The following is an 11,287-nucleotide window of genomic DNA, read 5'->3' on the forward strand; positions in this document are numbered from 1 at the left end:
TATGCCAAAATATATCGAGAAACATAGTGTGAAATCTGATTTGATAAAATAGCTTTTAAGAAAAGTCACAACCAAACATGTTTATTGAAAAACTGTTTTTAGAATAAATACTTTTTCATAAAAGTGTTTTTTAAGAAAAAATACTTTTTTGAAAAAATGAGAACCAAACACCCACTAAGATTTCTTAAGAGTGGTAGAAAAATTGGGTTGATGTGTCACTTTTTCCATAAGCAACCCAAGAACAATTTTTGTGTCACTTTGATATTAAGTGACATGAAGAAACAATTAAGTGACACAAATAAACAAACTTGTTCATGCAATCCTTGAATCCTATCATAGCTAAAAACTCCAAAACACTAAGCGACACAAAATTGTTTTCTTACATAAAAAACATAAAAACCTATAACACAATCTAACTAAATCATAAAAAGAAAAAATTGAAAACCTTCGCTCTCTTTTTTCTTCTCCATTTCCAACAAGTCCCATCTCCCCCAATACCTGTATTTAACCTGATTCGAACGAGAACTAATAAAAAAAAATCTTAAAAAACAAATTTTGATATCGGAATTCCCGAAATTACTAGGCAAATTTTTTCTGGGAAGCACTACGCCGGATGGAAGATTAAAAGACGTCGGTCATGTGTCTTTAATGGCGATTTGATTTCTCTGTTTTGCTTCTGCGTCTCATCAATTTGCAGTTTCGATAATTTGGTTCTCTGTTTAGAGTTAATTTTGTATGGGTTAATGCTTGTTTTGTGTATTTCAAACAATCTAGGTTTCAATTAGAAGTAATTTGAAGAAATTCATCTTGTGAATCCATTTTGTTATTGATTGTTTGATAATTTGGGGCAAAATTGCAAAAAGTGCAAAAAATTATTTGTAAATTATTATTGATAAGAGTTTGTAAATTGTAATTGGAATATTATTGATAAGAGTTTGTAAATTTGGGGCAAAATTGTAAAAAATGAATTTGGTTCTTAGAGTGCCAGGCAATAGAGAAGAGGCTTCAGTTGGTTGGAGTTACAACTATGCTTTAACTTGCAAATATGAAGAAGTCAGTGTCCCTGTCGTGGAGGAGTTGATCATTATTTCAGATGGGCTACACAAGAGCAGAAGTTCTTGACATGGTATATTTTTAATTTGTTTGTTTCCTTTGACTAACCAATGTGTTCTCTTGTTTTGCTAAGCTTTAATGTTTGAAATTGCTTGCTTGCAGGAGAAGTTCATTGTTATCATATTACAGTTTAACATGTCTGTTCCAACCCCATATATGTTCATGACTTCATGAGGAGGTTTTTAAATGTTGCTCAACCTGGCAAGGTCAGTACAAATATATTTCAACATGTCTTGTTTAGTTTTTAACTTTCTTGTATAAATGGTGGAGAGAAAGAAGCTCATACGTATGCCTTGTGTGAAATTTTTGAATAACAAGCTTCTATTTCACTTGTCTTTTTTCTGTTTGCTTCAAGATTATTAACATCTATTTTGAAAATTATTTGTGAAGCAAGTGTATTAAAAATAGATCATTGAATTTATTGTTTTGTTAGAAGCAAGTCTGCCACTATCTTTCGGGTTTCTACTTCAAATTGGGGTGCTGTTGCTGTAGCCGTGTATCACTTGTTTTCATTTTGATTTCTTAGGCATCTGAATTTGGTGAGTAAACCATGTATTTATTGATTGATTGGTAGGTAGCATTATATAGGCCTGCAAGACTACTGTTTTGAATGATGTGAATTCATTGGATTCTTGTTATAGGGTTTTCATTTTCAGAATTCAGAACTGTTCTTGGTAATTTAAGCATAGAAAACTCATTTTATTTTATCTTTTTGATATGAATCCAATGCCTATTTACTGTAGACACAAGAACTTTCATGTTTTTGTAAAATTTCATATCTAGTCATTTTGTATACTGAAATTGAAGTTGAAGTTTGACATAGAAACTGAGCAGTATTCGGTAATAAAATCTTATAAAATAAAAAATTTACTCTTTTGTGTCGATTCCAAAACCAATAGAATATAGACTTATAGAGGTACAATATCATGTTTTTACCTGAGTTCATACTCATGATTAAGATTATGAAAACTAACTTCAATATATGTTGACTGTTGGTGCACATATTCTGGACCGGTTGTATTGTAGGAAGTTTATAGGACACTATACTTCGTAGATTTGTGCAAGGCCAAAACCTAATAAAAGCTTAAAGAGTTTTCTATCCAGCGCAGCAAGCCTTACTCAATTTGGATGAGTGTGGAAAGAGATATGACCTCGACAATTCTGCGTGTTAGAAATTGTGTTTGTCAAACAACAGTTTTATGCATAGTGTTTTATCCCTGTTTTCATAAATTTAGGAGGAGAGTTTGATTATTTGTAAAACACGAAAGAGTAAGGTCTGTGGGTTAGCTTCTAAATACAAAAAACCTCGTCGCTTTTGGATACGTGTGGAAAGAGTTGTGTTATCTAGAAGATAGCACCATAATTTTTAGTTTGCTAAAATTTAAGATTTTTACCAAGTTCGCGCTATAATTACTCCTAGTTAGGCTAAGATTGGGACTTCGGGTTGTACATAAAAAAGTAAGCGTACATATCATAGTTTTCAAATAATCAAGTGGTGCACCATTTGGAAGAATGCAGGAAATTTTTTAGCTATGACAAGTTAATTAGAAAACCTATAGTGTTCTCATTTATGTGCATGAACCTAGTTTGGGAAATATTCCTAGTAATGAACAAAGAGTTTCTTAAACTTTTCATGGGTGTTTTGTATAGTATTTGTAGTTTACTTTTAGATTGTGGTTTTGTTTGGAACTAATATGAATCTTAAGATAGGTTTGGGAGACCCAATACTATAGTAAAATTTGTTTTTGAGCAATTTTGAATTCTTAGGTTCATTGTGCATCACTAGGGCTGAAACTTTATATATATTAATGTGGGAGTATTTGGGACTTGTTATATCTATTTCTAGATAATCTAAGCTGTTGTTTTTCTTATTTGTAAATATAATGAAAATTATGTATATTGCTTTCAGATTCGCTTACTCGAGAAATATCACTAAAAGAGATTAGGTTTTTAGCAACGCTTCAAAGTGTAGCAAAAACTAGCCAAACCGTAGCAAATGCTCTTTTGCCACGCTTTTAGTAGCATTGCTAGGGCGTTGCAGATAATGGCGAAGTAAAAGACAATAGGCAACGCTTAAAGTGTTGCTAATACTTGTACTTTTTACCACAAACAATAGGGTTGCTAAAAGTTCATGTAAAAACGTAGCAAAAACTATTTTCGAGTTCTCTTTCATAAAACATATAATTATTTTAAAAAAGGCATCAGCCACGGCATAAGCGTAACAAAAAGGGACATTGGCCACAGTTTTCATGCATTGCAGATAGTATTGCATCTGCAACACTTGTAGGCGTAGCAGGAAATTAACTTACTCTTAGGTTCTATTCAGTTTTGGCAACGCATTTGACCGTAGCAAAAGATGGTATGTAATTCAAATATTTGATACACTAACAAGCTTTGGGAACACCTTGCATCATGGCTAAAAAAGGGGAGTCTGTTAGCTATTCATTTGATTGTTTGCCACACTTTTTAGTGTAGCAAAAACTTGAACGATTCTATTCTATTTCACAGGTGACCTGTTTCTCACTACAACAAATATGACCATCTGTAACATGCTTTTTACAACATTTTGTGGTGAACGTTACGGAGAACAAATATTTGCAACATATTTTCTACAAAATGTTACTAATTATGAGATATCATATTGTTTTGTCTCATTTTATTATTTAATGTTACAAATTTTAGCTGACTTGCAACATTTGTTCTTGAAATGTTACCAAATTTTGTTGGGCTTGAAACACTTTTCAGTGAAATGTTACTATTTTTTTTTTGGCTTTACAACATTTCCACTTTAGAAGTTACAAATAACGCCAAACCAGTCTTTGTGACATATTTTAAAGAAATGTTGCGAAGGAGAGAATGTGAAAATGACCAAGTACAAATTGATGCCCTGAATTTTCTTTACGGAAAATACTGACATTTCAAATTATTTCATTCATTATCGAAAACTAGGATATATTTCATAAAAATATGAGAAGAAAAAAACCCCAACTATTTTCCCCCAAAAATCATAAAAACACTATTCACTAATTCATTTATGAATCAATCCTCAAACGCTCCTCTCGAATTTGAACTTGTCCACCATTGAAGATTTTTGAAGCTTGATGGCGATTTGAATTGATTGTTTAAATTTGCATCTCAATCTAACGCTTGTAGAACTTGTGATTTGAAGCTTTGTCTCCTTTGGTAAGCAATTCTTTCAGGTTATTTTGTGAGTTGATTGCCAAAACTTAGTTGTATGCTATTTTTAGCATTTGTAAAGACAATAACCCTAATCAAAACTAAGTTTTTTTTGTTTGTTCCAAAAGTTATGTGAGTTGATTGCCATTGTTAAATTGCAGTTCGATATAATGTCTGTTTAGATATTTTAATGATTGGGAATGCAAGAAATTATGTTGGTGAGAACTCAGTAATACAGTTGTGTTGTAATCCGACAAGAAGTTTGTGTGAAACTTGTTCCTAATTTCAACATTCAACATTGGTAATTGGGAATTATAGATCATCACTGTGATGTGAGCGACGACTTTGATTTATCTTAATAATAGGTATTGTTAAAGTTGCATCTTTGTACGTCGTTTTGGGCAATAAGCAAACCTTGTGCTAAATGCAAAATCTCTATATTGTGTTGGACCAGGAGCAATGTTCTATGTCAATTTGACATATAGAAGATGCCAACTTAAGCATTTGACTTTAATCTGTGTGACAAAACAAGAATAATATCAAAGTCTTTTGATGTGACAATTGTTTGTAGATAAGCTTCTCTTCTTATACTGTGTACAACTTTTTGATTAGCATGGCAACTTTGAACTGTTCATGAGTTAGGATGAGAGTTTCCCGAATCCAAGTAATGCGGGGTAATAACTCAGAAGTAGATTGTAAATGAATTCACTCAAGTGAGCCTATATGTATCCAGACTGGGAAAAGCCCCTTTTGTTCCTTCTTAGTCATTCATTAATTATCACTACTTAAGAATGTTATTACTCTTTGGATTTGCTACGTGGTTATATTTAAGGGCATTATTCTTTTTTTGAAACAGATCAAGACATTGGAACTTTTGTTATGCATGGCGTGCTTAGCATTATTGGCACATCAGATGTAAGGTGTGTTCTACCTTTTAAGCAATCTTGGAATTCCTGATGAGATTCTTATTAACATTATGATCCTAATATTCTATTACTTTTTGTTGCTAGTTCTCAAACATACCTTCTACATCATGAATTGCAAAAGTTTGTGCTTGTGGCTATGTCAACTCAGCTTCGCTCAGGACCATCTCCTAGCCAAGAGATGTGCACCCATTTATTGATGCAGCAATAATTCAGGTGAGCATGAATTTTTTTTGTTTGTGTTCAGATATTTCAAGTGAATAGTTGTGTTCTCATAAAACTAGTTTTCATTATCAGGATAGTTCTGTAGTCGGATTGATTATTCGCAGACTGTTGCTTTCTAATTATTTGTCTTTCTAGGGTTAAGTTGCGTATGTTCATTGGTTGTACGTTGAGAAAAGCTTTCTAATTGTTTGTTTTTTCTAGGGTTAAGTTGAGTATGTTCGTTGGCTATACGTTGAGAAAAAAATTTCATTGTTGGCATAGGATAACTCACATTTCAAAGAGAACGAATGTAAGTCTTCTCTTCCATTTCAGAACCAACTTAGGAATATGGTCTGATTTTGTCTTTACAGACTAGTTACTTGATAGTACTATAATTAGTATATGCTACTACTATTGATGACTTTTTGTTGATTTTCACAGATCGGTCTATGTATCATGCATGTGGTGGAGGTCTAATAAAGAATGGTGTTGATCCTGCTAGATTAAACCATCACAATGCCACTACTTTGTCTGTTGATATAGCTTAATTTGGGGAACAAATTATTTTGTATTTGGCTTTTGTATGAGAAATAGGACATATAAAGAAGAATGGTGAACTTGTTAGAGGCACTTAAAGCATTGTGGTTCATCTTCTTGAGAATGGTGTTGATCCAGCTTGTTGGATTAAATCAACACAATGTCGCTACTTTGCTTGCTGCTTTACATTTTATTTGGGGAATGCATTATTTTGTAATTGACTCGCTATGTATGAAAATGATACGTTAGGAAAACTCCAAGATGGTTAATGACATTTGGTTTTGATTTATTTTCATGTTTGTACAATTATTGTTATGGAAATTTAAGTAATTTTTTACTACAACATGTTAGTACCCAAATCTGTGGATGGATGTGATCACGTCTATTAGGTAAACCACAAAGTTTATTAAGCAATCCACAAAAACATGCTTTGTAGCATTTCTAAAGTGTTGCGATAGCTTAATTTGTAACATTTCCAAAATATTACATATTTTGTAACATTTTCAAAATGTTACATAGCATACATTCGTAACATTTCAGAAATGTTACAACTTTTGTAACAGGGGTTTTTACAACATTTTCTAAAATGTTACAAAAGGCTGAAATGTTACAAAAGCCTTTTGTAACATTTCTGAAGTGTCACAACAGCTCTTTTATATTGTAGTGTTCCTGTTTTCAAATTTGGTAACAATTATATCAAAGATGGTATTAAACCATCAAACATTAAATCCAACAAAATATTTTCATAAATTCAACAAAATGATGTTACAAACTTGTTCAAATTTAAGTATAGAAGTATCATTCAAAGTACATCATCATCACACATAATATAATATATATCAATCACTTCATCCAAATGTAATGTTTGTATTGCCCAACTTGTCATGTTCCATTAACGCTTCAGGTTTTACTCGCAAAATATGATCTGTTGTAGTTCAAATCCACTGCTCCTAAGAACTGCAAGAAAGAGAATAAGAAAAGAAGTCGGTACATGAAATAACAAATGAATATGATAGGGGTCCAACAAAAATTGGTAATTAATATAAATGGATATAAAGACTTCACCTTCTCAGAGAAGCAATAAACTCTTGCCTAGTCATATATATGCTTCATCTCCTCAATTTCTCTTTTGTAATTATTCAGCTGCAACCACACATGGAAATCACAATCCTCAGTGAGAGGGCACTAGAAGAACACTTAGCAAACTAATCAAACTACAACACCAAACAATATTGTATAACTTTTAAAGAAAAACATACAGGGAAATTTGTTATGGTGGAGGTTCCCCAGTACTTAAGTGCAGCTAAATTAAATCATATGCCCTTCCTGCCTTCTCTTCTTTGTCATACCCGCCTAGACAAATTACCATACAATCATTATAGTTATATAAGACTCGGTACAAAGCAGAAGAAGGATCGATATGCAGGAAAAGTAGCTACGTAATTATTGTAACTTACCCAAATAGACTACAACCAATAATAAGCGATGTTTCATTAAGCAACCGTGGGACGGTTGCATACATTAACAGGCTTAACAACACAAAACATGCAGTTAGTAAGACAATGAAAGTATATTTGAATGCCTGAATAAACAATATTAATTAGCTAGTTCAAAACGATATACCTTGTCGCCCTTTCCTTGATTGTCCTTCCCTTCTCCTAGTATTATCCCACAGATGAACATCATATCTTCCAGCCCACCTATGCCTTCAGATTGAATTTTCTAAGGTTTCTTGGGCAACAGTGGTGCTAAGTGCCAACAATGGAGATCTTTACAGCACCAAGAGTACTGCAGTTTGATAAGTACTAATACTCAGATTGTATAATCTAATGACTAAGATAATCTAAGTTGGTGTTTAATTCTAAAATAAATAAATAGAAAATGGTAGTAATCTAAGTCGATATTGATACATAAAAAAAAGAGAGAAAACATGGTAGTACAAGTCAGTAAATGTTATAGTTATCTAAGTCAATATTCCTACACGATAAACAATGGGAGTAATCTAATTCAGTATTAGGAATATCAAGCAGAACAATTCAAAATACCACACAAAAATTATCCAATCATATAGTATCACTACATCAACAACTCAACAAGCAAGCGTAAAACACTTAGTTCAAATTATTGGGCTTGAGCATAACCTGTCCAAAATTCAAAATCTAGAGCTGAAACTTCTTGTTGGCGTATTAAAAACCACATGCTTTGATGATTCTTGGGAAGAAGTATATGTTTGATCCATTTAAAAGGTGGTTGGCAGCCCACAGATCAAGTGATGAGCAATGAGGGACATATAAGGCAAGGATTATCAAGAAGGGATATAATACTAGACCCTAAGTGTATCCCCATTTATCTATGTAATGCTCATTGTAAATGAAGTGATAGAAATTAAGGAGTACGTTCTAAGAACATGCTTACTGGAAGGGACAAAATTGAAGGCTCCCAGATTCACCAAACAAAGAGGACCTTCTGGGTTAAGTTTGCATTTCTCCATAAGGCTTAAGCACTTAGCCAGATATGCACCTTGTTGCGCAACAGCCTAACAAGTCAAGAAGATGCAGTCTCATTAGCCCAAAATTTGACAGAAACAATATAGTATAAACAGGCAATGAAACACAATTACCTGAGTAGGACTCTTCATCAGTGAGTCAACCTGTGAAAGTGCCAACCATAACCCTTCAATATCTACTTCTTTGCTATCAACTACTGCTCAACTAACGGCCAACCCAAATTAAAGTTCCGCGTGTTCTCAACTAATGGGCCGACCCAGCACCTTATCTGTAAAGCCACATCCAACACCAAATTTTCAATTGCAACAAGTCATAAAACCATGGGGACTACATCCTAGTGTGCTCACACAAGTCAATACCCTTTGTCTTGATATACATCATTCAATAATACAACTACACAACTATACAAACAATAATAAACAGAAACAAAAAACCTGTGAATTTAAACTTCAAACCTGATTCAAGTCATTTCCCTTGGAATTTGAAATGCAACAGTGAAAACGGTTCAACAAACAGAGTTATAACGAGAAAGTTATGACCAAAACAATATACGTTCTAATTAACCCAAGTACATGGACAATTCCGAAAATCCTTGCTAAAATATTGAAATTTCAGGAGGTGAAAACTTGTTGCAGTCCAAATTTTGTGGTGGAATACCTAATAACAAAACATAAGTAAACTACTACAATCAATGAAAATGGCTTTACATCATTCTAAACAAGTTTTGTGTGATTTAGCTCAAAATACGTCATAAACCCTACCTGTGGACCTATGAGTTAAACTTGTACTAAAAAAATCAGCACTTACCATGAAGTAGAACCCACTAACTTCAATTCAATTCAATTCTAACATAATTAAGTACCCAAGAATGATTCAACAACTCAACCAAAGATGAATCAAATGACAATCAAGAGAATATGTTAGTAATTAGAACATGTACAATCATGTCGTAGTGTCGGCAATAGTGCATCCAATCCTCAAAGAATTGTCACATTATTTCAAACCAGTTTTAGCAATCGTGCATCCAATCTTCATATATGATGCATTATTTCAAGCCTTTTTTAGAAAGCATAAACAAGTCTTAGCACCACAATATATTACAAAACCAAAAAGAACAAGCACAGCCTAAAGTTTAATTAGTACAAGAGAAAACATACAACTGAATAGTTGTTTCCTTTAGCTAGCTGGTATACAGAAGATGAGCTTTTGAAGAAAAACAAAACAAAACAAAGAACAGAGCTTTTATAACAAAAAAAATCAGTAAACAAACCCCACAAGAAAAATAACAATCAAACCCCAAATAACCTTGTACTTAAAGTTAAGAAAAAAAGTAAAGAAAAAAACTAACCATCCTAGTAGTTGTCGATTAGCCACAATCAAAAACCCAAATATGCTACTTGAAATCAAAACCCAATTCCAATTCCTGAATTCAAACCCCCACAAGTTAAATCAAATCCCCAGTGTAAACAAAACAAAATTCATCTTACAGCTACCAGTAAACCATTGATCTATCACCATTCTAGAGAATCCAAACAACAATGAGAGAAATGGGGAAATGTAGACAACAAAGAGAAAAAGAGATACTGCAAGAGAGAGAGAAAGGGAGAAAAACGTGTGCGTCGCCAGTGTAGGAGTGCTTGGGTTTTGATTTCAGGAGAGAGAGCGGAGTTGGCGTTGGAGGCAACAAAAAAGGGTAGGTTTCTTTTTTTCTGGTGGACTTGTGGTGTACAATAGGGTTTGTTTTGGGCTTTGCCTTGGTTTTTTTCTCATCAAAGACCATTAATACTGAGTAGTTGAGAATGCTCCCAGTGACCCACGTCAGCCCCCTTTTTTTTCTCTTAGACTGACACATCAGATTTTACCTAAAAAAATGAATTCTACGCCCTTTTTTTGCGATTTCAATTGTTCGTAGCCCAAAATACATAAAAACCCAAAATAGATAAATAGATAAAAATCTCTTTCTTAAATCTTATCTCCATTCTTAAATTTTATCTCCATTCTTACTCCGTTCTTAAATCTTATCTCCATTCTTAAACAAAAGAAAACCTGAAAAGTGAGAGCCCCGGTAAGTTACTTTTTGTGATCCTTAGGGAAAATCGGCCTATATGTCAAGAGGAAAAGTGCTCTTTTGCTCACTCAAAAGGAGATCAAGTTTCTCAAGAACGTCATTGGTGGAGGCAAAACGCTTTTTAGAGGCCCAAAATAACGATACACGATTTGGAGTGGAGCCCGACTTTATAACTTGGCACTTGATTTGAGATTGACGCTCAACAAGGTATAACTATCAACTCCAAACCCCTTGGTGAAAATCTTTCATTATTGTTTTATGATTATTACAACTATTAAATTAACACACGCTCTAAGATAATAGTGTCAAATTCATCGTTTGTCGATTTGGTTGTCTACAGAGCTCATTGAATTCTCCTCAGATTCGCTCGTAACTCGCTCAAGTTTGTCAAGTCAAGTAGGGGAATAAAACCGCCTCCCGCCTCGGGAATACTGGCCAGAAATGGATGGATAATTTAGATCTCCGGGTTAGCGAATGAACGTCGGCAAGATCGATTGGATGATTTGGTAAAGGCTACCGGTTAGGTCGGGGTTAGCTTTTTGTGTGCACAGGAAGTTCATAATCGTCGACCCAATATCATAAATTAGGCGTGGTGAAGAGCTCTTGACGGGTTTATATGGCCACTCCATGGTCGAATGGATTTGAAGAAGCGTTTGTTGAAGCATCTTTCAATGGGTCAAAGGTATTACCATGGATATAAAATTGAGTCATCAATGCTGATTTGATTGCAAGGACTCCATTCGGGTGTCTTGCCTTGA

At 33.7% G+C, this 11,287-nt stretch overlaps 2 long non-coding RNA genes across 3 annotated transcripts; one reads left to right on the forward strand and one right to left on the reverse strand.

Annotated features, from left to right (window-relative positions):
- Positions 1 to 419: 419 nt before the first annotated feature.
- On the forward strand, positions 420 to 6,173 carry LOC147509666 (uncharacterized). The gene is made up of 7 exons (XR_015216601.1): positions 420 to 1,126; positions 1,216 to 1,319; positions 1,547 to 1,652; positions 5,147 to 5,210; positions 5,301 to 5,429; positions 5,640 to 5,727; positions 5,859 to 6,173. It is a non-coding gene; the product is annotated as an uncharacterized LOC147509666 (long non-coding RNA).
- Positions 6,174 to 6,677: 504 nt separating this feature from the next.
- Positions 6,678 to 10,182, reverse strand: LOC147509667 (uncharacterized). Of its 2 annotated transcripts, XR_015218570.1 has the most exons (9): positions 10,046 to 10,182; positions 9,810 to 9,884; positions 8,575 to 8,729; positions 8,370 to 8,490; positions 7,578 to 7,742; positions 7,412 to 7,483; positions 7,214 to 7,307; positions 7,020 to 7,097; positions 6,678 to 6,911 (listed from the first exon to the last, which is right to left on the reverse strand). It is a non-coding gene; the product is annotated as an uncharacterized LOC147509667 (long non-coding RNA). The 2 variants fall into 2 exon arrangements; XR_015218569.1 differs by lacking the exon at positions 10,046 to 10,182 and having other exon boundaries at positions 9,810 to 9,951.
- Positions 10,183 to 11,287: the final 1,105 nt, after the last annotated feature.

Source organism: Coptis chinensis, chromosome 3 (genome assembly GCF_015680905.1).
Source record: "Coptis chinensis isolate HL-2020 chromosome 3, ASM1568090v1, whole genome shotgun sequence".
Classification (NCBI taxonomy): domain Eukaryota; kingdom Viridiplantae; phylum Streptophyta; class Magnoliopsida; order Ranunculales; family Ranunculaceae; genus Coptis; species Coptis chinensis.